This window comes from Arvicola amphibius, chromosome 17 (assembly GCF_903992535.2).
Source record: "Arvicola amphibius chromosome 17, mArvAmp1.2, whole genome shotgun sequence".
Classification (NCBI taxonomy): Eukaryota; Metazoa; Chordata; class Mammalia; order Rodentia; family Cricetidae; genus Arvicola; species Arvicola amphibius.
Window position 1 is genome coordinate 6,536,167 of NC_052063.2, and position 25,359 is coordinate 6,561,525.

A 25,359-nucleotide genomic window follows, 5' to 3' on the forward strand; every position below is an offset into this window, starting at 1 on the left:
AATGCTTAGTCTTGTCTTGACTTCTGTAACCCCTACATGCTTAAAGATAATGAGCCAGCAATTTGATAGAATGGCTCTTGGTTTAAATCTACCTGATATTTTCTTCTTAAACCCAGGATATGAATCTTTATCAAAAGAAGCCAGAGAAGACTCTGGCTTCTTTATTGAATCCTATCAGGTGTGACTTGAACATTGATTTGTCTTAGTCATTATAAAATCGCCTTAATCATGTAATTACAGTGTTATCTTCAGGTTTTCTCCACTGTGAAGTCACTTACTCATTTACTTTTGAAATTTAAAAGTTTTTATGAAGAGATATTTTGAAATTATGGTAATATTGCATTTTAAAGGAATACAATTCTTTTAAAAATATTTTTATAGGCCGGGCGGTGGTGGCGCACGCCTTTAATCCCAGCACTCGGGAGGCAGAGGCAGGCGGATCTCTGTGAGTTCGAGGCCAGCCTGGTCTACAAGAGCTAGTTCCAGGCCAGGCTCTAAAAAAAAAAAAGCTGCAGAGAAACCCTGTCTCGAAAAACCAAAAAAAAAAAAAAATAATAATAAAAATATTTTTATATACAGGGAGCCATAGGTTTTCTATATTGTCCCGTGAGTTATAATCTACCACTATTATTATTTTAGCACTTGAATTCTTTAGGGGTTTGTCAAAGCAAGCCCCCTTGTGTACTTTAGACATATCTTTATCATTATTGGAGCCCTACCTTACTTTTAAGACTCATATATACTTTTCTAGTCACAACTATGGAACTCACCCATTTTCCCAGTCACCTTTGTTTCCTTCTAGTGTAAAATGGTGAACACCAAGATTGTAACCTTACATACCTATAGTGTGCTATTCAACTGTTACTCCCACCAGGCTGCTTACTGGACAAAGTTAGAGAATATTTATAGTTTCACAGTATGTCTATGAATGCACATGGAGGTAGTTATGAAGATATATACACATGAACATATCTTCCTAATGTCTTAAATTCATGTGGGATACTGCAGCTTTGACCTAAACACTGCAGAATTTATTCCCATATTTGTGATTCTGTTCCCTGGCAACCAGAAACCAAATTTCCCCCCAGCCTGGGTGTATTTGACTATCTGAGCATGTCTGATTCTCAGTTAATCTTTACTATCTAAGGTTAGTACAACCTCACATGGATTCCAACTTCACTTAGTCAGAATACTACACACCACACAGCTATATCGGCCCTCCCTTTCATGGGCTTTGACAGTCCACGCAAGGCTGACCCTGCACGTTTCCATCCGTGCCATGACAGTACTGAGAAGTCCCTTTTTGACCTTTGATGTGGCTGGTAAAGAGATGCCTTAAGGGTACTTCAGTCATCCTCGTGGGACACTGTCTCCTTTGCTAGACTTGGGTAGAGAACAATTTCATGACATCATTAACTCTTCTCTCATTCCTCACTCAGCGGGATGTGGAAGTCTGTTCAAGGTCTGGCACAGACTCTTCTTTGTGATGACCATCCCCGGTACACTAGACTCATACAACTCACCCAAGAAACGTGAGCGCTCGCACATCCAGATACAGTATACAGCATCTCTCTTACTCTACCTTGTTGACCTCTGCTTCTCCTTCAGCATAGCTTGCAAGCATTGGCCAGTAGACTCCTTCCCCATGAGTCCCTATCGAGATGCCCTTCTTCACTCACTCCTTTCTCTGATCATCTGATATGTTCTAGGAGCCTGTATTCTGGAAGAGGTGGATCCTCAATGGCCAAGTATACAACAAATAAATACTACTATAACCACAGATTGTGGTAAATTGTAGGAATGAACTAAATAGAAAATGGTACTTGGGAGCCGGGGGCCAGTACTTGAGATCAAAGAAGACTTTTGCAAAGAGGCGGTCTTTGAGTTTTATTATGAAGGAAGGTAAATGGTGAGCAAAGCGATTCCTTGGGGCAATGTTCAAGGGGAGAAATACAAGAGACCTGACAGGGAGTCAGACTTTAGATAGAGGAGTAGACAGGAAGTAAGAACAGCGCAGGGCTCAGCAGTTAACTGTGAGATGAGGCGGTGCAGTCACGCAAGGGCAGTTAGAAGTCGCTAGAGGCTTAAAGCAAAAGTGTGGCATGGTTGGACTTCATTTTAAAAATAGTTTTTTAATTTTTCGAGAATTTCCTGCAATGTATTTTGATTATATTTGACCCTACTCTTCACCTAGCTCCTCCCAGATCCACCCCACATCCCCATACCCTCAACTTCATGTATTTCCTGAACCATAAGTCTCTTATTTGTGATGCCCACATACTCCAGGGTATGGGGCCATTCACTGGGGTGTGGTTGGCCTAGGAGCCACACCGCTAGAGAAAACTGGCACCCCTTTCTTCAGAAGCCTTCAAGCTGCCCATAGTTTTCCAGTTAGGGATGGGAGCTCGTGAGTCCCTTCCCACTCCAGGCTTGAACACTGGCTGGCTTGTTCTTGTGCAGCTTCTATCTAGGCAGTCACATGTGAGTTCATAAATGCAATGGTCCGGTCATGTCCCAAAGACACTCTGGTACTCTGATTCTCCCCAGTCTCTGACTCTTCCAATCTTTCTGTCTCCTCAAACATGACAGTCCCTGAGCCTTGTGGAGGCGTGGGATACAGATGTCCTGTTTGTGCCTGGTCACTCCACTGATAGTTATTCCCTGCCGGTTGACAAACTGTGAGTGCCTGCATTAGCTGTCATGCAGTGCACAAAGAACCTTCTGTGTTGACGTCTAAGAGTGTGGCGATCTATACATATAGAGACATTAATTTCGAGGGCAGTTTGACGTGTCCGTTTAGTGAAATCATAGTGGTAGTTTTGAGAGCCTGTAAACTCTCAAACCAGATTTACAGTATCTCGCATGTGTTTCTACCAAAGCACTGGCCTTAAATGCAATCCTAAAGCAATTGGTCACCCCCCCACACTCCCAGCATGCACATCACCACTGTTGCATGCATGGGCCGTCTTTCCACCATACCAGCCCTTACTGCACTTCCCAGCATTCCCAGCACATGAGAAAGACAGTTGGTGACCCCGGCTCCCTCCAGCTGCCTGCATAAAGCATTCCAACACTGTGAAAACTAACCAGCAGGGAGGAAGCTTTCTGGCCAATACCAGTTTGATTTCTCCATGTCCTGTGACCAGTGCGTGCGAGGATTACTGTCAAGTTCTGTTGGACAACCAAGACAATGTCAATAGCCTATGTTGGTTGGGGGTATCCAGGACAGTTCTGACCGACAGCAATGTCTATGCATGTTTCCACTGGGCTTTTTCAAACATTTTGAGTGTTATTTGTCTCTTCTCCCAAAGGAATTTGTCCAATACAAAATGGGAAATTTTTATGAAAACCATATTAATTATATTATTGGTTATAAAAGAAAAAGTTAGAAGTGATGCCCTACTAGCTTGTGAAATTTCTTTTGTTTGGTTCTTCACATTCAGCAAAGAACTTGACAATAAATATTTACCGAGTGGCCATAGGAATAACTGAAAAAATTTGGCATGAGTTCTTAGAAGAGTTCTGTGGGGCTGGGGAGACGGCTCCGTCAGGAGAGCGCGTGTTTTACCAGCCTGACAGCCAAGCATGCATCCCCAGCACCAGCATATGCAGACACCAGGGAGAGCCCTGCATACCCATAATCACAGTGCTGGAGAGGTGGGTACAGAAAGACCTGAGACTGCTGGCCAGCCTATGTAATGAAATCTGCAAGCCCCAGGTTCAGTGAGAAACTTTCCCAAAAGCTAAGGTGGAGAACAAGTAAGGAAGAGACTCAGTGTCAGCCTCTGACCTCAATGCACACACACACACACACACACATACACACACACATACATACATACACACACACCACACACACATACACACATACATACATACATACACACAACACCACACACACATACACACATACAGACATACATACACACACACCACACACACACCACACACACACACACACATACACATACACACACATACACACACACATACATACAGACATACACACACCACACACACAGACACACAGTCACACACCACACACACACACACACACACCACACACACATACACACACACATACACCACATACACACACACATACACACATACACACACCACACACATACACACATACACATACAAACACACATACACACACACATACACACATACACACACGCGCACACACACACACACCACACACACATACACACACACATACACACATACACACACCACACACACATACACACATGCCACACACACATACACACATACACACACCACACACACATACACACACGCCACACACACCACACACACATACACACACACACACCACACACATACACACACACCACACACACATACACACACATACACACACATACACACATACACACACCACACACACATACACACACCACACACACATACACACACATATCATGACATGCACACACCACCCATACACACACACACCACACACACACACACACACCACACACACATACATACACACATATCACGACATGCACACACCACCCATACACACACACACACACCACACACACACACACATACACACACCACACACACACACACCACACACACCATACACACACACATACACACATACACCACACACACATACATACACACATATCACGACATGCACACACCACCTATACCACACACACACACACACCACACACATACACACACACACACACACCACACACACATACATACACACATATCACGACATACACACACACCACACACACACATACACACACACCACACACCACACACACCACACACACCACACACACACATACATACACACACCACACACACACACATACACACTATCACGACATGCACACACCACCCATACACACAACACACAAATACGCACACAACACACACCACCTATACCACACACACAAGTACACACACCACACACACCACACACATACACACACAATACACACACCACACACACACCACCTATACCACACACACCCACCAATACACACACACAAGCACACACACCACACACATACCATACACGTACACACACCACACACACATACACACACATACACAGACACCACACACATACACACCACACCACATGCACATACGTGAAAAATTTACATGCACACTGAAGATAAGAGTTATATGAGACCGATAGCCCTAAACACTAAATTAAGCTGAGTCAAACGCCAAACCATGTTATTATTTTAAATTAGATTATTAGTCCTTCATATATTTCTTAAATATGAGAAACATTAAGTCTCCTATTCTCTGTTGAATTTCACTAAAATGTAACACAAATATTTGTAAACCCCCATAACTGCAGTTATACATAAAATAATAAATTATGATGATAATTTAGTAAAAATATGTGGAGAAAGGACTATTTAAAATAAATCAAATTATAAAAACAGATATTAGACAATGCTCTATTACAAAATATTGACAGTGATTAATAACAGCCCTGAGAGGTATTTTCTTATCTTCTCATCCTTGCGCACACTCTCTCTCCTGTCACAACAGTTGCGAGTGATGAGTTCAACAGTCGTTTCTCTATCAAATAATGAGAAGTATGAAAAGATGGCGCCTCAGGCTGTCAGTATTGCAAATTGAATCTCAGAGATATTTACCTAACACAAAAACTGTGAGCATGAGCCCAGAGGAAAATCAAAGAGCCTCGACTACAATAAAGTAAATGTTATAAAGCATCAAAAATACCAATTAAAATAGAAATAAACTGAAAATGAGGTAGAGGTATTTATAATAAATAAACTGTTAAATAACCAATGCTTACTACATAAAAGGTTTCATAAGAGCCTGGTAAACACTAACATGGCAATGGAAGGAAAGAGGCCAAGATCAGAACGGAAAAGATAAATATCCAATACATGAGCGGAGAAATGCTTACCAGTCCTGAATATCAAAGAAATGTTCCCTGAAGTAGCGCTTAACCCACAGAGTGCTTAAAGCTTTTTTAAATGAGCGTATGTGCTGTGCTTAGTAAATGCATGACAGGGCGAGGCATGGAATGATTGTAGAAGAGATGTCTACCACTTTTACGTCTAGTAATTCGTCCCCTGCACCAATAAAACGCTCAGAAAAACTGGAAATAAACTTTAAAATATTTTCACTGGAGCACTATTTTCTCAGCAAAGTTCTTAAATGCAAGATAGAATGAAAATATCAAGCAGTTCTTTAAAATTAATTTGTTCATGTAATAGAGGTTAACAAATTATTCTTCTCTTTGTCCCCCACTTCTGGTGTCTTACACCCTGAGCCCTCACGTCCCCAGATGAGAGGCAGGGCTGTAGACAGTCTCCAGAACCTGTGACACCTTGTCCAGACAAATCCTCACTGCGGGTTTCTTCTTGAAACAGTTGCTGCAATGATCAAACTTTGATAAAATAATTTTATCTTCTTTTTTCCTCCTAACCCCAGTGATTCTCCCTTTATTCCTTCCCATCTGGGATTACAGTGCATCGATGACCTTAATCTTCATGGATGGAAGCAGTTCTGCTGTTCCTCTTTCAAAAGAGGAATGTATTGTTTTAACAAATGTGGATCTCTCAGTTAGTTTCTGCCCATGATAGATCTTACAACAAAGAAAACGAACACTTCCTTTTTCTAAATTTGACATAAACCTAGTGCTTCCTTTGTGTTAACCCAGTTAGACAGTGACTACTTGAGAAAAGGTATCTATGACCTCCATTGCAGCTATACAAACACTCAACTGTAATTATCAAACTTTAAGATTTGAACCTAATTTTACTGTGCTCCAAATATGATTAGATCAGCTTAATACGAGAGGAATTTACAGAAAAGAAAATTCATGTCATTTGAATTAATTATACAAAAATGAATTAGATATGTGTTCTATTTTTTCATTGATGCAAAAGTAAAGAAACAGATTTTAGAGCTAGAGGTTATTTTAAAGTTTAATAAGATTTTTTCCTTTAGAGAAATTCACACAAAGCTATGTGTATTAGTCTTGCAAAGTTTTGATTGTTTAGAAATTGATTACTTTATGAATCATTTTCTTGAATTCACTTTATATCTTTACGACATGTGTTTTGAGTATTTTTTTTTCTTCAAGAAGCATGGTTCGGGGAGAGAATAAAAGACTTGGTAGGTATTTTGCTAAGTATTTTTGGGAAAAGTTTAGCAGAAAAAAATTGAAGTCATTAGCCACAATTAATTTCAATATTATATTCATTTAACAATCTATCATCCTATGGCAACACATGTTATGGCACTGACTATGGTTTATCTCAAGGGATGTAATATGTAAATAGTATAAACTTCATGTCATCTCGATTACCCGGAGAAGTTCCTATAATTCATGCTATCGCAGTTATCCAGAAAAAGTACTTATAAGTCATGCCTTCTCAGCTAAGCACTCAGAAGTGCTTAGAATTGTTGCTTGTTCCTGGCTTAAGGTTTTACTTTCTCCTATTACTATAGTCTTTAGTGATAGCCTTCCTGGCGATTGATACATAAATACCATGGGGAAAACATTCTCTTAAACTATCATTTTCTTATTCATAAGAAAGTCTGGTTATTTGTATTACATAGAAAGACATTTTAAGTAATTACAGGAAAACAGGGTACAATGACTCTAGTAAAACAGCTGCCCTGATCAGCCTTACAGAGCAGGCTGTGGGGACACACACCTTTAATCCCAGTAGCCACACTAGATTGCCATAGAAACCAAACGGTAGTGGTGCACACCTTTAATCTCAGGCCTAGAGTGGAATATAAAATGGGAAGAGACAGCTCTCAGACACATTCTCATTCTGAGATTCCTGGAGGCAGGATCGCCATTTCAGACTGAAATACAGGTAAGAGCCAGTGGCTGGCTGTTTTGCTTTTCTGACCTTCAGATTGAACCCCAATATATGTCTGTGGGTTTTTATTAATCGGGCTACAGAGCATTAACAACAATTTTAAGCAGTCTTTTCTTAGAAATAAAAAAAGTTTCTGAGTAGAGTTTATGAAGTTAGTAATCCCCCTTTCTTTTTCAAAATGGTGTATGTGTATATGTGCACACTCACACATGTACGTAGTAATACTTACTACACTAGTGCAGGAGTGGTATCCCTCATGACAATAGAGGAAAAATTGAACAAAGAATAAAAAATCAGAATTCATCAAATTTATATTTATATAACTATATTTGATATTGAAGATTAATAATGAAGAAAATCCATAAAACCATATTAATTGAAACAAAACAGTTGAAATTAAATGTACATTCAAGTTTCTAAAACTCTCTAAAGAATAGGATGTCACTCGGAGTGACAAAGAGCACACATGTTAAAGAAACACTTCAGTCAGCATTGTTCATCACAGTGAAAACCTGAATGTGTTTCTTCCCCGATCAGGAGTAGAGCGAGCATCTTTTCCCTCCCCACTGGTATTCAACATACCACTGTAAAATCTAGCTTCTGGAATGAAGGAAAAGAGGGAAATACATGCACAAAGATTAAAAGAAAGAGTTTAATGCTCAAAGAATTAATAACAATATTTTATTTTTAAAGGGAAGTGATAAAGCCATGATCATTTGCACACGACTTAATTGTCTGTTTGGAAAATTCTAAGAAAATGTATAAAAACCTGTGGCTGCCTGCACAAGAGCTTCACATGGGCACGTCAACATATGTCAACATATGTCAACATGCCCCCTGAGGTGGAAGAGGGTCTTATGAGACCCACCTCTCTGTGGAGTGCCAGTGGCAGCTAATGACAGCTGAGTGAAGGATAGTTGTCATCTTTAGTGGTATGGTCACTATAAATAATCCCGGGGTAAACAAATAAATAGATGATTTCCACAAAATTATAGGATGCCAAATATAGTTATAAAACAAATGATATCTCTATTTAGTAGTAATGAACGAGTGGACACAGAAATCTAGAAAATACAATGTTATTTACAGTTACAATAATGCATCAAAATCGGACATAAACTAAAGCTAAGTATTAGGCACAAATCTGTTGTTGTATGGTAGATGCAATGCTTTTATGCTCTGTGGTTTTAGTGTCAAGACTGCTACAGCTTTGTAGTCTTCACTCCCTAAAAATTAGTTTTTAGCCATATTTGTTTCAAGAGATACGTCTTTATACCATCGATAAAATTCCATTAAATACGGCTGTTTGTCTACAATTTAGCATGTAGTCTAGACTAGCATGGCTCTGTATTACTTATACAATTTGAATTTTCACTTTCATGTGTGTTGTGTCTTTAATTAGAGGCTTTTGATACAGCATAATAAATTCCCATTACTAATTTCTGTATAGAAATGATAAACTCACATAGCTTTTGCGTGTCTGGAAAACCTTTTATTTCCCATCTCATTTCGGAAGGGTAGTTTAGAGAGATAAAATGTCTTTGGTTTGTCTGTTTAAATTCTTCTCTTAAGCATTTATCATTTCTCCTCCTCCCATCCACCTAGTCCCTCCTCTCCCTACCTTCCCCCTCCCTGAGATCCTCCCCTCCTCCTCTCCCATTCAGAGAAGAGCAGGGCTCCCAGGAATATCAAACATGACTGTCTTAGGGTTTCTATTGCTGCAAAGAGACACCGTGACCACAGCAACTCTTATGAAGGAATACATTTAATTGGGGCTGGCTTACCGTTTCAGAGGTTCAGTCCATTATCATCATGGCAGGAAACATGGCCACATGCAGGCAGACATGGTGCTGGATAGGTAGCTGAGAGTTCTACATCTTGATCTGCAGGCTGCAGCAGAAGGAGACTGTGTGCCACCCTGGGCAGAGATTAAGCATCTGATACCTCAAAGCCTGCCCCTACAGTGACATACTTCCTCCAACAAGGCCACACCTCCTCATAGTGCCACTCCCTATAGGCCCAAGTCCATGAGTCTATAGGGGTCATTCCTATTCAAACCACCACAATAGGAAAACAAGTTATGATAATGCTAGGCACAAACCTTGAGGTCAAGACTGGGCAAGGCAACCCAATAGGAGGAAAAAGGGTTTCAAAAGCAGGCATAGGTGAAATAAGTCCCCCAGTGCTAGGATTATTTCATAGCCACATTACTTAAGATATTAATGAATTATTAGTGAAAAGACTTTGTGTTGATCAGTGGAATAAACTGGAAACTCCAAATAGCTCTTCTGATATGTTCAATTCCAAAGGCTCAAATGTATCCAAGAGTAAGTATCCAGAGCATGGATAACTGGACAATACAAAGCTTGACTTAAATCTTGCAGTTTATGTGAAAATAACTCAAGCTGATGAAGAAGCTTGGTTTTTTTTGGAAAATATAGACCATCTAAACTTTAAGATCTAAATCTAGCAGAGAGTTGTAGTGAACACTAAAGGCGTGGCCCATAGGAAGAAGTATTGATCCATAAGCTTCGTCAGAATGAAAACCTCTTGCCCTGGAGCAAATGCTGTTACGGAGACTAAAAGACAGACTGCTCATCTGGAAAAGACCAATGTCTAGAATCTATAAAGAACCCTCAAGAGAAAGCAAAACTGTAATATGCCCCCCAATTGACTGAAGTGTGTATACAGATGAGAAGCCCACGAGATGCCCGATGTCATTATTCATTAGGGCAAAGCAGACCAAAGCTTTAGTGAGACACCATCACAGCCAGTAAAATGCTAGCAAGACCACAGAGGCACTCCCATGTTGATGCCAGGAAGATAAAATAGCAACATCATTCTGAAAAACAAAACAGAACAAAAGAACCAAAAGTTTGATATTTCTTAAAACATGAAACTACCCTACAATCCAGAATGTGTACCCTTGGGAGCTTAGACAGGCTGAATGAAAACATTCTAACGCCAAAACCTGCACATAAAACGTGGAGTGACATCGTTAACCAACAGCTGGACCTGGGACAAGCCAGTCACCACATGGTTGTGAAGAGTTCGTCATTTATAGCCCTGATGTTACCCGGCAAATGAAGGCAGAGGCTATGGAGACGCAGGAGCTGGGAGTGGTCTCAGCTGAGAAGAGCCTATTTGCACAGGCTACACACTGGATGGGACTATTTATGTAACATTCTTGACATGATGCATCTCAGGATTATAGAACAGATTTGTGTTTCCTGGAGCTGAGGAGGAGGTGAGGCAGGAGGGAAATGAGTGTCGCTATAAAAGGCACCAAAGGAACCCTGGGGAAGACAGAAAGCTGTTGTTTCTTGATCCCAGTTGTGATAGGCAAGATTTTGGTAAGATGCTACCACTAGGGAAACCAGGAAAAGGTCACAAGAGCTCCTTTCTAATTACTTATTAGAATTACATCTGAATGTACAGTTCTTCAAAAATATACATCTTAATTTAAACGTTAAGCTGTTAATTTTTTATAAAGTACTGTGCACATTTATGTGTAAAAGTTCCTTCACCCACACAGTAATATGTACTTCCTATTTTGGCTGCTCAGAACATATCTTCTATAATCAGTTGCATAATTACCTTCCTGCTGTTCTTAAAATGAACCAAATCATTTCAAAATTTATTTTTAAAAACAAACTGGGAAATAAAGCTGGCCATATTTATCTTTAACTTAGGACAATGAATTTGGCATGAACATCTCTGAAATATTAATGTGTGAACATTTAAAATAATTAAAATAATGTTTGCATTATAGCTTTGTGCGTTTTCATGTGGGTAGAGCTTCTTCTAGGAGGTAAACTCCTTAAAATGTCTTCTTGTTCCTCATTGTCTACGTAGACTCCGTAGCTACTTAATATTTTTACTGACTGAAACTGAAGTCTAAAACTTAATCTTTTATATATATCAGTGCAAGTTCATAAAAAGAAACATATATCACATATTTTTTGTTCTTAAAACTTTCCACTCATGCTTATATATGCTAAATATAAGGGGATAGGCTTAGTAGTCTTATAATCTGTCTCTTTTAATAAAATATAAGAAGATGTGCTAATCCATAGCTAAGTATCTCTATGCAAAAATATAAGAAATAAAAGAGATTAAAACTGGAATTGAATAAGATTTTTTTCCTTCCTACTCTTAATTCTATATCTAGTGACTACAGGAATTCAATCTATAAGGGCCGAGGACATGGCTTATTCGTGAAATCACTTGCTGTACAAGATTGAAGACCAAAGTTCAGTTTTCTGAGCCCATGTAGAAGTCAGACGTGCAGTGTAAGTGTCTATAGTCCTGGAGCTCAGGAAATGACAAGTGAAGACAGGAGAATCCCTGGGGGCTTGTGGGCAACCTGGCCTACATGGTAGCTACCAAGAAAGACCCTGTGCCAAATCAGGCAGAAGGTGAGGGCCCACAGCTGAGGTGGTTTCTTGACCTCCACATGCATACTATGACACATATACAACCATATTTGTGCATGTGCCCCCCTGCACACACATTAGCACACACTCACATACTGTGACAGCTAACCTGGTTGTCAGCTTGCCTATATCTGGAATCAACTAAACCCAGGCTTCTGGCACCTTTGTGAGGGGTTTTCTTCATCAGATTCTTTGAAGCAGGAAGACTCAGCCTAAATCTGGGCCACTCCTTCTCGGCCGCCCACATAAAAGGACATGGAAGATGGAAACATTATTTTCTGTCTGTTTGTCCTCCCTCTTGTTGGCAAGTTTATTTATCTTGTTCTGTGACTAGATTCCAGCATAGACCAAAAACCAGCAGCAGCCCAGGGATCACCCTGGACTCTAGCACCAGGTTGACCTGCAAAGATTCAAGCCTCATGACTGAGCAACTACTGGCTACTTGGACTTTCCAACAGGAGGCAGCCGTGGTGGACTACCTACCAGACTATAGCTTGTAAACCACTCTAATAAATTCCCATTTTCACACTCACACTCATATACGCGCGTGTGCACGCACACATAAAACACACACACACACTTTTCATTCTATCGGTTCTGTTCCTTTAGAGGACCTAGATTAATATGCATTCATTAACTTAAGTTCTAAAAAGGATACAATCTATAAAAGTTGAATTATTTGTCTCCACTTTCTACCTACTTGTCTTTCAACACCCTTTAAAGCAAAGCCAATGTTTTCAGTTAATGCTCTTCTTACAGTGAAGAGGAGAATGTCCCATTGATGCACAGTTGAGGCTCGAGAAATAGTAAGCTCCTAGCCTTACTTGTAATTTTATATTTACTTCCTTTTTAATCTATGTAATAATTATGTCCTAGAGTCAGGATGGGAGGATCACTCATTTTAATTCCATACACCTGTTTTAATTTGGGCATGCCCTCTTGCTGACTCTAAAACCATACCTGCATCTGAAGTCAATAGAATAAGAGCTAAATTGTTTTTATTTTCCTTCTTCCTTCCTTTCGTGATTCCCTCCCTCCCTCTTTCTTTCCTTTCTTTTGACACATTCCACTGCCCATTACGTAACTCTGGCTGTCCCGATACTTACAGAGATCCACCTATGTCTGCCTTTGGAGTTTGGAGTAAAGGGTGTTCTACCATGCCTGTGTTATATATACTTATAATACCAACGTTACAATCTGTAAAAGAAAACAAATCTCAAGTGCATAGAACATCCACTCCTAAGTACATGACATTTACTTACATCTATTTCAACCCCTGGGTGGAAATTTAGATGTATGTTTGACCATGATCAGGAAAGTAGAAGAATTGTATTTTACAAACCTGAGTACTAGAATTCTACATTATTAGGACAAGTTTTAGTCATTGTAATACAATACACACACACACACACACACACACACACACACACACACACACAAACATACACCCTACATCTCATGGGGAAAAGTTCTATCTTTTTTAAAACAAAGACAGTAGATGATGTTTTTAGTTTTTGTGCATCTCTAACAAAGACATTTTTGATCTTCTTCAAGTCCCTTTTCTCTGCTGTTCTCAGAACTCTCAGGACAGGGCTGGGAATACAGTTTAGAGATAGAGGGCTTGCTACGCCCGTGTGAGGCCCACTTTTGATCCCTGGTGGAGACGGAGGCAGGAAGTGGGTGGGAGGAAGAAAGAGAAAGAATTCACCGAGAATACTAAGATGAGTGGATCAGTCATTTCCTTTTCCTTACATGCAATTAACTTAGTAAAATAAAACTAAGAATAAATCTACAGAAGTGCTGAAAATTGCAGTGTTATTATGGGATAGTAGCAAAAACCAATATTGTTAGATTTAGACAAAACCAAAGGCAGAAATCCACAGTCCAACAGGAGGGAGGACATCATAGGAGTCGTAAATGAGTTTGATATTCTTAGAGCCCTGAAGGAAATCTTGAGGGCATGGTTATCAAGCCAGCTAGAAGTGGTCAGGGCAGCTGAGAACATTAGCACCTTGTGTATGGAGCAATGGGTTTCACGGTTTGTCCAACAGTAATGGTGACTTCCCTGGTGCTCAAGGAGCCTCTGAAGCTCCTAAGGAGGGGTTGTGGCGCCACACCCTGGTGATCAAATAGAGCCACCTGAAGAATGACAGACACCTAGATCCCCACCCCACAACTAGGGTTAATTTTTTAAATTAATTTCTTATATTTACCATGGTTACTGCTCCCTCCTCTCCTCCCAGGCACTCCCACCCACCTCCATCTCCCCAGATCCACTCCTTTCCCTTCAGAAAAGGGCAGGCCTCTCAGGGTTATCAAGCAAGCATGCTATGTTAAGTCATAATAAAACTGGGCACAGTCCCTCATATTAAGGCTGGGTGAGGCAACCCAGTAGGAAGCAAAGGGTCTCAGAAGCAGACAGAAGAGTCAGAGACAGCCCTGGTCCTACCATTAGGAGTCCCACAGGAGCACCCAGTCACACAACCATAACATGCATGCAGAGGACCTAGGTCAGACCCATGCGGGCTTCCTGGTTGTCGACTGAGACTCTGTGAGCCCCTATGAGCCCTGGCTAATTAATTCTGTGGGCTGTGTCCTTGTGGTGTCTTGAACTCTCCGGCTCCGACAACCCTTCCGCACCTTCTCCCCAAGCTCTGCCGAATGTGTGGCTGTGGATCTCTGCACCTGCTCCCATCAGCTGTGGGATGAAGCCTCTGGTGGCAATTATGCTAGGCAGACATAATTACAGACAGCTAGATTCCGCATAGGAAAGAAAATACGTGGCATTTGTCCTTCTGAGGGGAGGTACTTCATTGATTTTCTCTGTGTTACTCATTATCCTGGAGATTACATTCTTTTGCTCTTCTTTAAGCCTGCAGAAGACGCTGTATATTTGTGCCATATTTTCTTTATATGTGCATCTGTGAATGCACACCTGAGATCAAGCCATAACTTCACCACTTGTTAGTTGTTTGTGTCTCAATAAACATAGGTATTCCAGTATTGCTGGTCTATACTGACTTCGTTCCTTTGGGTATGTATTTAAATGGGCCCTCCATACTGATTTCCATGGTGGCTACATTCTTTCCTACCTCAACAGTGTATAGGAGTTCCTTTTTTCACACCCTTGGCAGCATTTGTAAGAACAGACTATTAAAAATTACTTGATGGCATTTAAAAGTTTAAGGCAAAGCAAATTTTGTCTTTAAAACGCCTGAAATTGGTTTCTTTTCTTTTAGGTCTTCTGACTTTTCTCCAGAGCTTAGAGCAGGGCTTGGCACATAGCCGAGGGCTAATGTTTGTCTGCTGAATGAACCGATAGAAGTAGAGTAAATGAAGCTTCTCAATGCTCCCAGACTAAACACAAGAAGGCTCAGCATAGCCATTTATAAAGGGCTGTAGAAGTAAGACATAAAGCCATCATTGGGGAGTGCCCTGTTAGCATAGGAATAAAGACCAAGGACCCCAGCACACAAACCCAATCTACATCCAGAAATGTATTATATGATAAATGGCCATTTCAAATTAGTGCAGAAGTCAGGATACTGGTACAACAGGCTGTTATTTGGGGAAGATATTTGTAATTAAATTCCACTTTCCAAATACTGTATACTCAGAATATGCCAAGGCTGAATAAGGCCCTCAAAGCAAATACTGTGGCTGTTCATTTTTACCATATAACTTAAAAAAAGTACATATGAAAACACCTCATTGCATTGAGACATGGAGCCTGTGGGGAGGTGTCTAGAAAGTGTGTCGTCTTCACGGGGTCCCATTAGTCTCACAGCTAGTGTTCTGATAGTCTGCAGTCTTTCCGGAGAACTCATTCTGCATCTCAGTTTCGCCTGGCTGGTTTATTTAATATTGCCATCGACTTTTGCTAGTGCCACATCTCTGCCCTGACACCAGTGTGTCCCTCTAGATCAGCTTGACATTTGGTTAGGACAGCGTCTGAAACCCCTTCTAATTGAATTAGGCAATTTCGAGTGGTTGGAAATCAACTTAAATTTAAGTAAGAGGCTTTTTCAAATGCCCACTGGTTTAAGTGATTTGAAAAGAATAAAGGAAACATAAAATGGAAGCTTCAGGAAAGTTTGGAAGAATCATATTACCTAGTAAGGAGTTCTTTCTTTTCTTTTTTTTCTTTCTTTTTTTTTTTTTGATACATTTTAAAGCCCAAAGGCTCAAACTCCTTTATTTTGTTGATTTTATTGAGCTCTACATTTTTCTCTGCTCCCTTCCCTGCCTCTCTCTTCCCCTTCAACCCTTCCCCATGCTCCCAATTTACTCAGGAGATCTTGTCTTTTTCTACTACCCATGTAGATTAGATCTGAGTATGTCTCTCTTAGGGTGTTCATTGTTGTCTAGGTTCTCTGGAATTGTAATTTGTAGGCTGGTTTCCTTTGCTATATGTTTAAAAAACACTTATGAGTGGATTAATATCTGGGTCTTCAATTTAGTTCCATTGGCCCTCCTGTCTGTTTTTATGTCAATTCCAGGCTGTTTTCAGTACTGTAGCTCTGTAGCAGAGTTTGAAATCAGAGATTGTGATGCCTCCAGAAGTTCTTTTATTGTACAGGAATGTTTGGGCTATCCTGGAGTTTTTGCTTTTCCATATGAAGTTGAATACTATTCTTTTGAGGTCTGTGAAGAATTTTTCTGGGCTTTTGATGGGTATTGCATTGAATCTGTTGATTGCTTTTTGATAAGATTGCCATTTTTACTGTGTTAATTCTACATACCCAACCAAGAGCCTCAGAGATCTTTCCACTTTCTGGTGTCTTCTTCAGTTTTTTTCCTCAAAGATTTAAAGTTCTTGTCATTCAAGTCTTCCACTTGTTTGGTTAGGATTACTTCGAGATATTTTATGCTATGCGTGGCTATTGTGAAGGGTGTCTATTCTCTGATTTCTTTCTCAGCCCTTCCATCATCTGTGTAAAGGAGGGCTGCTGATTTTTTTTTCAGTTAATATTGTATCGTGCTGCATTACTAAAAGTGTTTATGAGTAGTAGAAGTTCCTTGATAGAACTTTTGGGGTCGCTTATATAAAATATCATCAACAAATAGTGAGAGTTTGACTTCTTCTTTACTGAATTGTACCCCCTTGATCTCCTTTTGTTGTCTTACTACTCTAGCTAGAACCTTAAGATATGGAGAGAGTGGAAAACTTGTCTTGTTCCTGATTTCAGTGGGATCGCTGTGAGTTTATCTCCATTTAGTTTGATATTAGCTTGCTGTATATTGCCTTTATTATGTTTAAGTATATTCCTTGTATCCCTGCTCTCTCCAAGGCCTTTATCGTGAAGGGATGTTGTATTTTGTTGAAGATTTTTTTCAGCATCTGATGCGATGATTGGGTGGTTTTTATTTTTCAGCTTGTTTATATGGTGGATTACGTTGACAGATTTTCATGTGTTGAACCATCCCTGCATCTCTGGGATGAAGCTGACTTGATCGTGGTGGATGATGGTTCTAATATGTTTTTGGATTTGATTTGCCAGTATTTTATTGAGTATTTTTACATCAATGTTCATGAGTAAGTTTGGTCTGTAATTCTGTTTTTTAGTGATGTCTTTCTATGGTTTGGGTATCAGGGTAATTGTAGCCTCATAAAAATAGTTTGACAATGTTCCTTCTGTTTCTATTGTGTGGAACAATTTGAGGAGTATTGGCATTAATTCTTCTTTGAAAATCTTGTAAAATTCTGCGCTGAAACCATCTGGTCTTGGTCTTTTTTTTTTGATTGGAAGACTTTTGATGACTGTACTTCTTTAGCAGTTACAGGTCTGTTGCTCATCTGATAGTGATCTAATATTGGTAAGTGATATTTATCCAGAAAGTTGCCCGTTTCCTTTAAGTTTTCCAGGAGTTCTTTTTTATTTCAATCCTAAGTGGATCCCGTGCATGTGCTCTACCATAATGCATGCACTTCCTAATGTTGTATCAGAATATATTCCACCTACATCTTTATGTTCCACAATATTTCTATATGGGTTCTGACTGGAGAAGATAATTCAAAGTAAGTATAACACATATATATCACCCTCACCCTGGCAATAGAATATTCCTCATAATATCATTTGGGCATTTCTTGTCTGAGAAGAGTCTGGCTTCTTTGCTTTGTACCAGGTGAATCCCACTGGGCCCTACTTACAGGTGTGCCCTGTGCTTGGATATAGCGCCTTTTGCTCTAAAGCATGTCTTCATGTCTGACCGTTGTGCCAGTGAGGTCTTTGGAGCAACAGAGCTTCTGCTTTGGCTTTGAGTCACTCACCTATTATCCTGCCTTCTGTGGCATCAACCTTTAGGGTGGGATTCTCAACCAATGTCCTCCTAAGCCTGATACATCCACCTACCCTAATGACTGCCAGGAAGGGTTTAACCACCATCCTGTGAGAAGCCCCATGCTTTAGGAACCAAAACATGGATAACAAATAAAAATACCCTGTAGTGAGAGACCATGGAAATGGTGGGTTTTGGGGTGCGGGAGTGGGGCAGGGTTCTTGTTCATGTGCTTTGGGAACGAGGCGTCCACATTCTCGTATTGTGTTGGTTCCAGCAATGCTACGAGCCAGTCCTGCATCTCCTCAGCCCCTCTGGTGTTTCCTGTTTCAGCTGCTCAGAGACATTCTTTCAGTAACCGTTGTGCCTGGGCCACCAACTTTCTTTGTAAATGAACAAAAAGTAAAATAAAATAAGACAATATAGGTTTTTTTTTGGGGGGGGGGGGAATCCTATGGTCTCCGTGGCAACCACTCTGCTATCCTAACAGAAACCAGCTGTGGGTGGGTTACCCATGAACAGACACGGCCACATTCAGTGAGGCTGCTTGTGCTTTGCGACGGTTTTCACATGTCCATAAAAACATCTGTGAGTTTTTTCAACTATGAAAATCCATGGAAACCATGTTTAGCTCCTAGGCATTATGAGCATCAGCAGGCTGGATCTGGCCCCTGAGCTGTTGTTCTGTGAATCTTGTAAGTAAATATTTGAACGGCAGGAGGGATGGGTGCTAGGTCCTCGGGAAGAGAAATGTCATATGGAGATGATGCTCCAGGGAAGACAGTTCCATTGACACATGTACACTGGGCAGGTTCCATCTGTAATTTCATGGAGCTTGTGAAAACTCCTCCTTGCATCTAAAAGCTTGGCAGCATTCCACTTGCATAGTTAAGAAAATAGAACAGTACTCAACTTCATATGGAAAAGCAAAAATCCCAACATAGCCAAAACAATCCTGTACAGTAAAGGAACTTCTGGAGGTATCACAATCCCTGACTTCAAACTCTACTACAGAGCTACAGTACTGAAAACAGCCTGATATTGGCATAAAAACAGACAGGAAGACCAATGGAACCGAATCAAAGACCCAGATATTAATCCACATACCTACAAAATCCTGATTTTTGACAAAGAAGCAAAAAATATCAAATAGAAAGTATATTTAACAAATTGTTCTGGCATACCTGGGTATCAACATGTAGAAGAATGAAAATAGATTCATATCTATCACCATGTACAAAACTCAAGTCCAAATGGATCAAAGACCTCAACATAAAGCCAGCCACACTGAGCCTAATGGAAGAGAAAGTGGCACGTACACTTGAATGCATGGGCACAGGAGATCACTTCCTAAATATAACCCCAGTAGCACAGACACTGAGAAAAAAATAAATGGGAACTCCTGAAACTGGGAGGGTTCTGTAAAGCAAAGGACACAGTCAACAAGACAAAACAGCAGCCTACAGAATGGGAAAAGATCTTCACTAACCCCATATTGGACACAGGACTGATCTCCAAAATACTCCAAAAGAACTCAAGAAATAGGTCAACCAAAGAACAAATAATCCAATAAAAATGGGGTACAAGAGAAAAACAAATAAGTGGGGTAAAGATATAAACAGAGAACTCTTAACAGAAGAATCTAAAATGGCTAAAAGACACTTACGGAAATGCTCTACATAGCCATCAGAGAAATGCAAATCAAAACAACTCTGAAATTCTACCTTACACCTGTGAGAATGGCGATGAGCAAAAACACTGATGACAGCTTATGCTGGTTGTCAAGAGGATGTAGGGGAAAGGAACCACTTCTGCATTGCTGGTGGGAGTAAAAACTGGTACAGCCCCTTTGGATATCAGTATGGCAATTTCTCAGAAAATCAGGCAACAACCTTCCTCAAGACCCAGCAATACCATTTTTTTTTGGTATATAACCCAAAGAATGCTCAATCGTACCACAAGGACATGTGCTCAGCTATGTTCATAGCAGAATCATTTGTCATAGCCAGAACCTGGAAACAACCTAAATGCCCCTCAACTGAAGAATGGATAAGGGAAATGTGGTACATATATACAGTGGAGTACTACACAACAGAAAAAATAATGACATCTTAAAATTTGCATGCAAATGGATAGATCTAGAAAACATCATATTGAGTGAGGTAACCTAGACACAGAAAGACAAACATTATTTACTCGCTCATAAGTGACTTTTAGACATAAAGCAAAGAAAAACCAACCTGCAATTCCCAATCCCAGAGAACCTAGCCAACAAAGAAGACCCTAATAAAGACATATATGAATCTAATGTACATGGAAAGTAGAAAATGAGAAGATCTCCTGAGTAAATTGGGAACATGGGGAACATGGGAGAGAGTAGAAGGGAGGAGAGAGGAAGAGAGGGGAGCAGAGAAAAACATATTGCTCAATAAAGCTATTTAAAAATTAGAACAGACTCATATAAAAATGTAAGACAATGTTTATTATCACTACAGTTTCTATTGTTTATTCTCATTGCTGTAATTTCAGTTTTCTTAGAAATATTCTTTCCAATACAGCAACTTCAGTACTCTGCATTTAAGGCACTATTCATGTGTCCCTAGATTTCTTCTGGGTGTAATCTTGTGTGAATCTTTCTTTCTCCCTCAGCCATTGCATTCTGGGATAGTTAAAGTAAAGGCTGTTGATCTGACAGAATTTCCCAGGAGCCCCTTCATCTAGCATGAAGGGCGTTTGTTTGCTTTAACTTTTCATAAAGCCCAATGAGAGTTGTGTGACCTTCCTTTGGATTGCAAATATATTGTCTGAGCACTAAGGATAGAGATAGCTCACTTCTACCAATTGGCAGTTGCTTACATAGTCCCTAAGACTGAAACCACGTAGACTAAGAGGTGAGTGTTTAACGTAGCTGTGGTTGTATTGCACACTAAAGCTGTGCATGTCTGAAATAGTTTGAGGTTGGGTTGCTAAATGTTTTCTCCAAAGGGCCAGGCAGGATTATTGGTAGTATAATTATGCAGTGCTCCCATTGGTAGTATAATTATGCAATGCTCCCAATGTGACATGAGATCAGCCAGGAACAATGAGTGAATGGATGGAGCGGTATCTCAGAAACAGGAAGAAAACCCAGTTTGGACTAGAGGTCATGATGCCATTGTGTGCTGACTCCAATGACAAAACATAACTAACAGCCCCACTGGCTGCTCTGAAAAGCCATCTTTGCATTGTTCCCGGTGCTGCTCGGTGCTAGCTGCAGCTGCCTTCGCCGCCCGCCCACCTCCTCCTCCTCCGCGGCAGACTCTGGCAGCTCTCTCGCCAGAGTCCTCGAACTCGATTCGTCTCGCCCTCGCTGCAGCGGATCACCGGCGTGCCCCACCATGTCAGACGCAGCCGTGGACACCAGCTCCGAGATCACCACCAAGGACTTGAAGGGGAAGAAGGAGGTTGTGGAAGAGGCAGAGAATGGAAGAGACGCACCTGCCAAAGGCAATGCTAATGAGGAAAATGGGGGAGCAGGAGACCTACAATGAGGTAGGTGAAGAAGAGGAAGAAGGTGGGGAAGAAGAGGAGGAGGAAGAACGTGACGGTGAGGAAGAGGATGGCGATGAAGATGAGGAAGCCGAGGCTCCTACGGGCAAGCGGGTAACGGAAGACGATGAGGATGATGATGTTGACACCAAGAAGCAGAAGACTGACGAGGATGACTGGACAGCAAAGGAAAAGCTAAACTCAGGCCGCCGTGACCTGCTCACCCTCCACTTCCCGTCTCAGAATTTAAACGTGGTCACCTTCGAGTAGGGGGCAGGCCCCGCCCGCCCACAGCGGGCAGTGCCACCCACAGATGGCATGCGCTCTTCATTAACCCACCAAAACCACATGAATTTGCAACAGGGGAGGAAAAAACCCAAAACTTCCAAGACCCTGCTTTTTTTCTCAAAAGTACTTTAAAAGGAAAATTTGTTTGTATTTTTTATTTACATTTTATATTTTTGTACATATTGTTAGGGGTCAGCCATTTTTGATGATGTTGGGTGACCAGACCAGCCTTCAGAGGGTTCTCTGTCCTACTTCTGACCTTACTTGTGATGTGACCATGTTCATTATAATCTCAAAGGAGAAAAAAAAACTTGTAAAAAGAAAATAAAAACGACAGCAAAAAAAATCTTATTCTGAGCATTCCAGTAACTTTTTTTGTGTATGTACCTCGCTGTACTGTAAGTAGTTGGTTTGTATGAGATGGTTAAAAAGGCCAAAGATAAAAGGTTTCTTTTTTTCTTCCTTTTTATGTCTGTGAAGTTGCTGTTTATTTTATTTATTTATTTTTTGACCTGTTTGATATATGTGTGAAACAATGTCCAACAATAAACCGGAATTTTATTTTGCTGAGTTGTTCTAACAAAAAAAAGTAACTAACAGATAATTTTTTTTCTTTTTTCTTTTCTTTTTTCTTTCTTTTTTTCTTTTTCATTTTTTTCTGTTTTTTTCATTTTTTTTCTTTTTTTTTTTCATTCTCATCTAACAGATAATTTTCATTTTCATTGCCTCCTCTGCTCAGGGAGCTTGAGGCAATCACTACGCCTTCCTTGTTTCTTATTGCCAGCTAATAATGTAAGTCAATGGTAAGCTTGAAAGAAATAGGCAAGACTGAGATCAGATATTCTCTGCTCAGTGGTTTCCCTTTGGAGTTTCTCTTACCCTGTCTTGTAGCTTCGATATTCTTCAGAAGCTACATTTCAGAGTGAACATAGTTCCTGGCTCAAATAAAGAACAAGGTGTATCATAGATTTGCATGAGTATGAAGATGTATTGAGTAGTCTACATTGGCTAACTCTATACATTTCATGAACTTCTGATATAGGTGTTTAAACATTTGTGTTTCTCACAACATAATTCATCTGCTAACATTCACCCAACTGAGAAATCAGTCGCTGGAGGCTTCTTAGCCAAAATCAACTATCAAAGCTTATCATATGCCAAGTCCTAAAGAGTCAACTCCATTACAGCCTTCCAGAAACAAACTGTCCTCAATCCCATCATTGCTGTTTGTACTACAGGAACCTTTGATGTTCTGGTTAGAGTTGTTCAGTTCCCTGACCAGTTTCCCTTCCCCTGCCTTGACTTGGACCAATTCTTTAAGCACTAAAACAAATTGACTCAAATAATATAATTAAAAAGCACTCTTCCTTGTCAGTAGAGTTCCTTAAAATACTTTGAATAAAAATCAAAATCTTTTGTGTGGCAATATGAGTCCTTTATGTGTGTGTATCTGAAGTTTCCAATATTTCATTTCCTGAGCACAACAGGACTCTCATAGACTTTGTATTACAGTCATTGTGAATCTTGCAGAGTTTTGACCTTGCTTTCTCTCCATCTTTATGTGTGTCTCTGTGTGTGTGCACATGTGTGCTTGTGCATGTATTGTGTGGCTGTGTGTCTTCTATCTCTGCTTCCTCAAGCTTCCACTCAGCTGCAAGGCACCTGGCAGGGCTGCTTTTTTGGTACCCTCCCTCAAGTAGAAACCCAGCAGTGGATTCCCTGCCCTTAGCGTTCCCTTCCTGCAGCTCCTTTATGTATGGTACTGTCTTTTGTGTTCCCTGCAGCTTCTATATAGATGGTTCCGTCTCTTCCCCATGCATCATTTCTCCTCCCACTGAAGAGCTTATTGTCACTTTTTTATTGCTCTGGCAGTACTTGCCCTGGTGTCTGCAATTAGTGTACAGTCAGCAATATTTGTAGGATGAATTAATGTTGGCAAATTAGCCTATTTATCTTCATAATTGCATAACAACTTGTGTTTTAACGCAATTAGAATTGTGGGCAGCCGAGGCTTAGAAACATGTATTTAAGAAACATTTAGGTGGAGACCATATGCATCAGTAGTCTTGACCCTTAGAAGGCTCACGGGAAGGAGCATTAGTGGGAAGGCAGTCCATTTCCTGTATATAAAGGGAAGCAAAGCACAATACAAAACAACAAAACAAAATCTTGACTGATGGCCATATCTGTTTCTATTAGTGCCCCTGTAATAGCTTGTGCCTACTTAATGGCTGCTCCAGAGAACAGTGGAAAGGACATTGAATGTGAAACTGAGATTCAGTAGCCCCCCCAGGGCAGACATTTCATGAGAAACCAAGCCTGACATTAAATCCTCATCTTTCATCCTTCAGAAGCAACTGCATCTTGTGTGGGTACTAATCTGAATTCTGTCCCCGAGTGGTGTCGCGATAATAAATGACTTGCCCGCTCCTGTCCAACAATACTGTGCCTCTCAAGCTTTTTAAATAATAAAAGTATGAAAGAGTAAAGCATCTTGAGATCATTTCATGCTCTCCCTGTGTTTTTAGATAATTTACTTCTACACAGTGATGTAGAAGAGACACAGAATTTGAGGGTTTTTTTTTTTTAAGAAAATGATTTCTGAAGACAGTGATCCAAACATTCTGGAACAATGAAAACACTAATAAAAGAAAGGTTGTTGTCCTGTGAAAAAAATGAATGGATAATAAACTTACTGAATAAAACTTAACTCCTATTATTTATTGCAAGAAAGAATGTTTCACTTGTATCAACAAGAATAATTAAAAATTAAAACTTGGATTAGTTTTTCTTTATTTGGAAAATGCACATAGATCTGAGGTCCAAAGGGTTGTACTTTTTCTTAACTACAATGTTCTAAGCTCTAGTGGGCAGGAAGAATGGGAAAATTATTAATACTGTTGCAGAAAAAACCCAGAAGCCTCCTATGGGGAGTA

At 40.3% G+C, this 25,359-nt stretch overlaps 1 protein-coding gene and 1 pseudogene across 7 annotated transcripts in view; both read left to right on the forward strand.

Moving 5' to 3' along the window:
- Anks1b (ankyrin repeat and sterile alpha motif domain containing 1B) overlaps window positions 1–25,359 on the forward strand; it is an 896,366-nt gene that overhangs the window by 327,195 nt on the left and 543,812 nt on the right. The window lies entirely within an intron of this gene.
- On the forward strand, window positions 21,890–22,253 carry LOC119803295 (annotated as a pseudogene).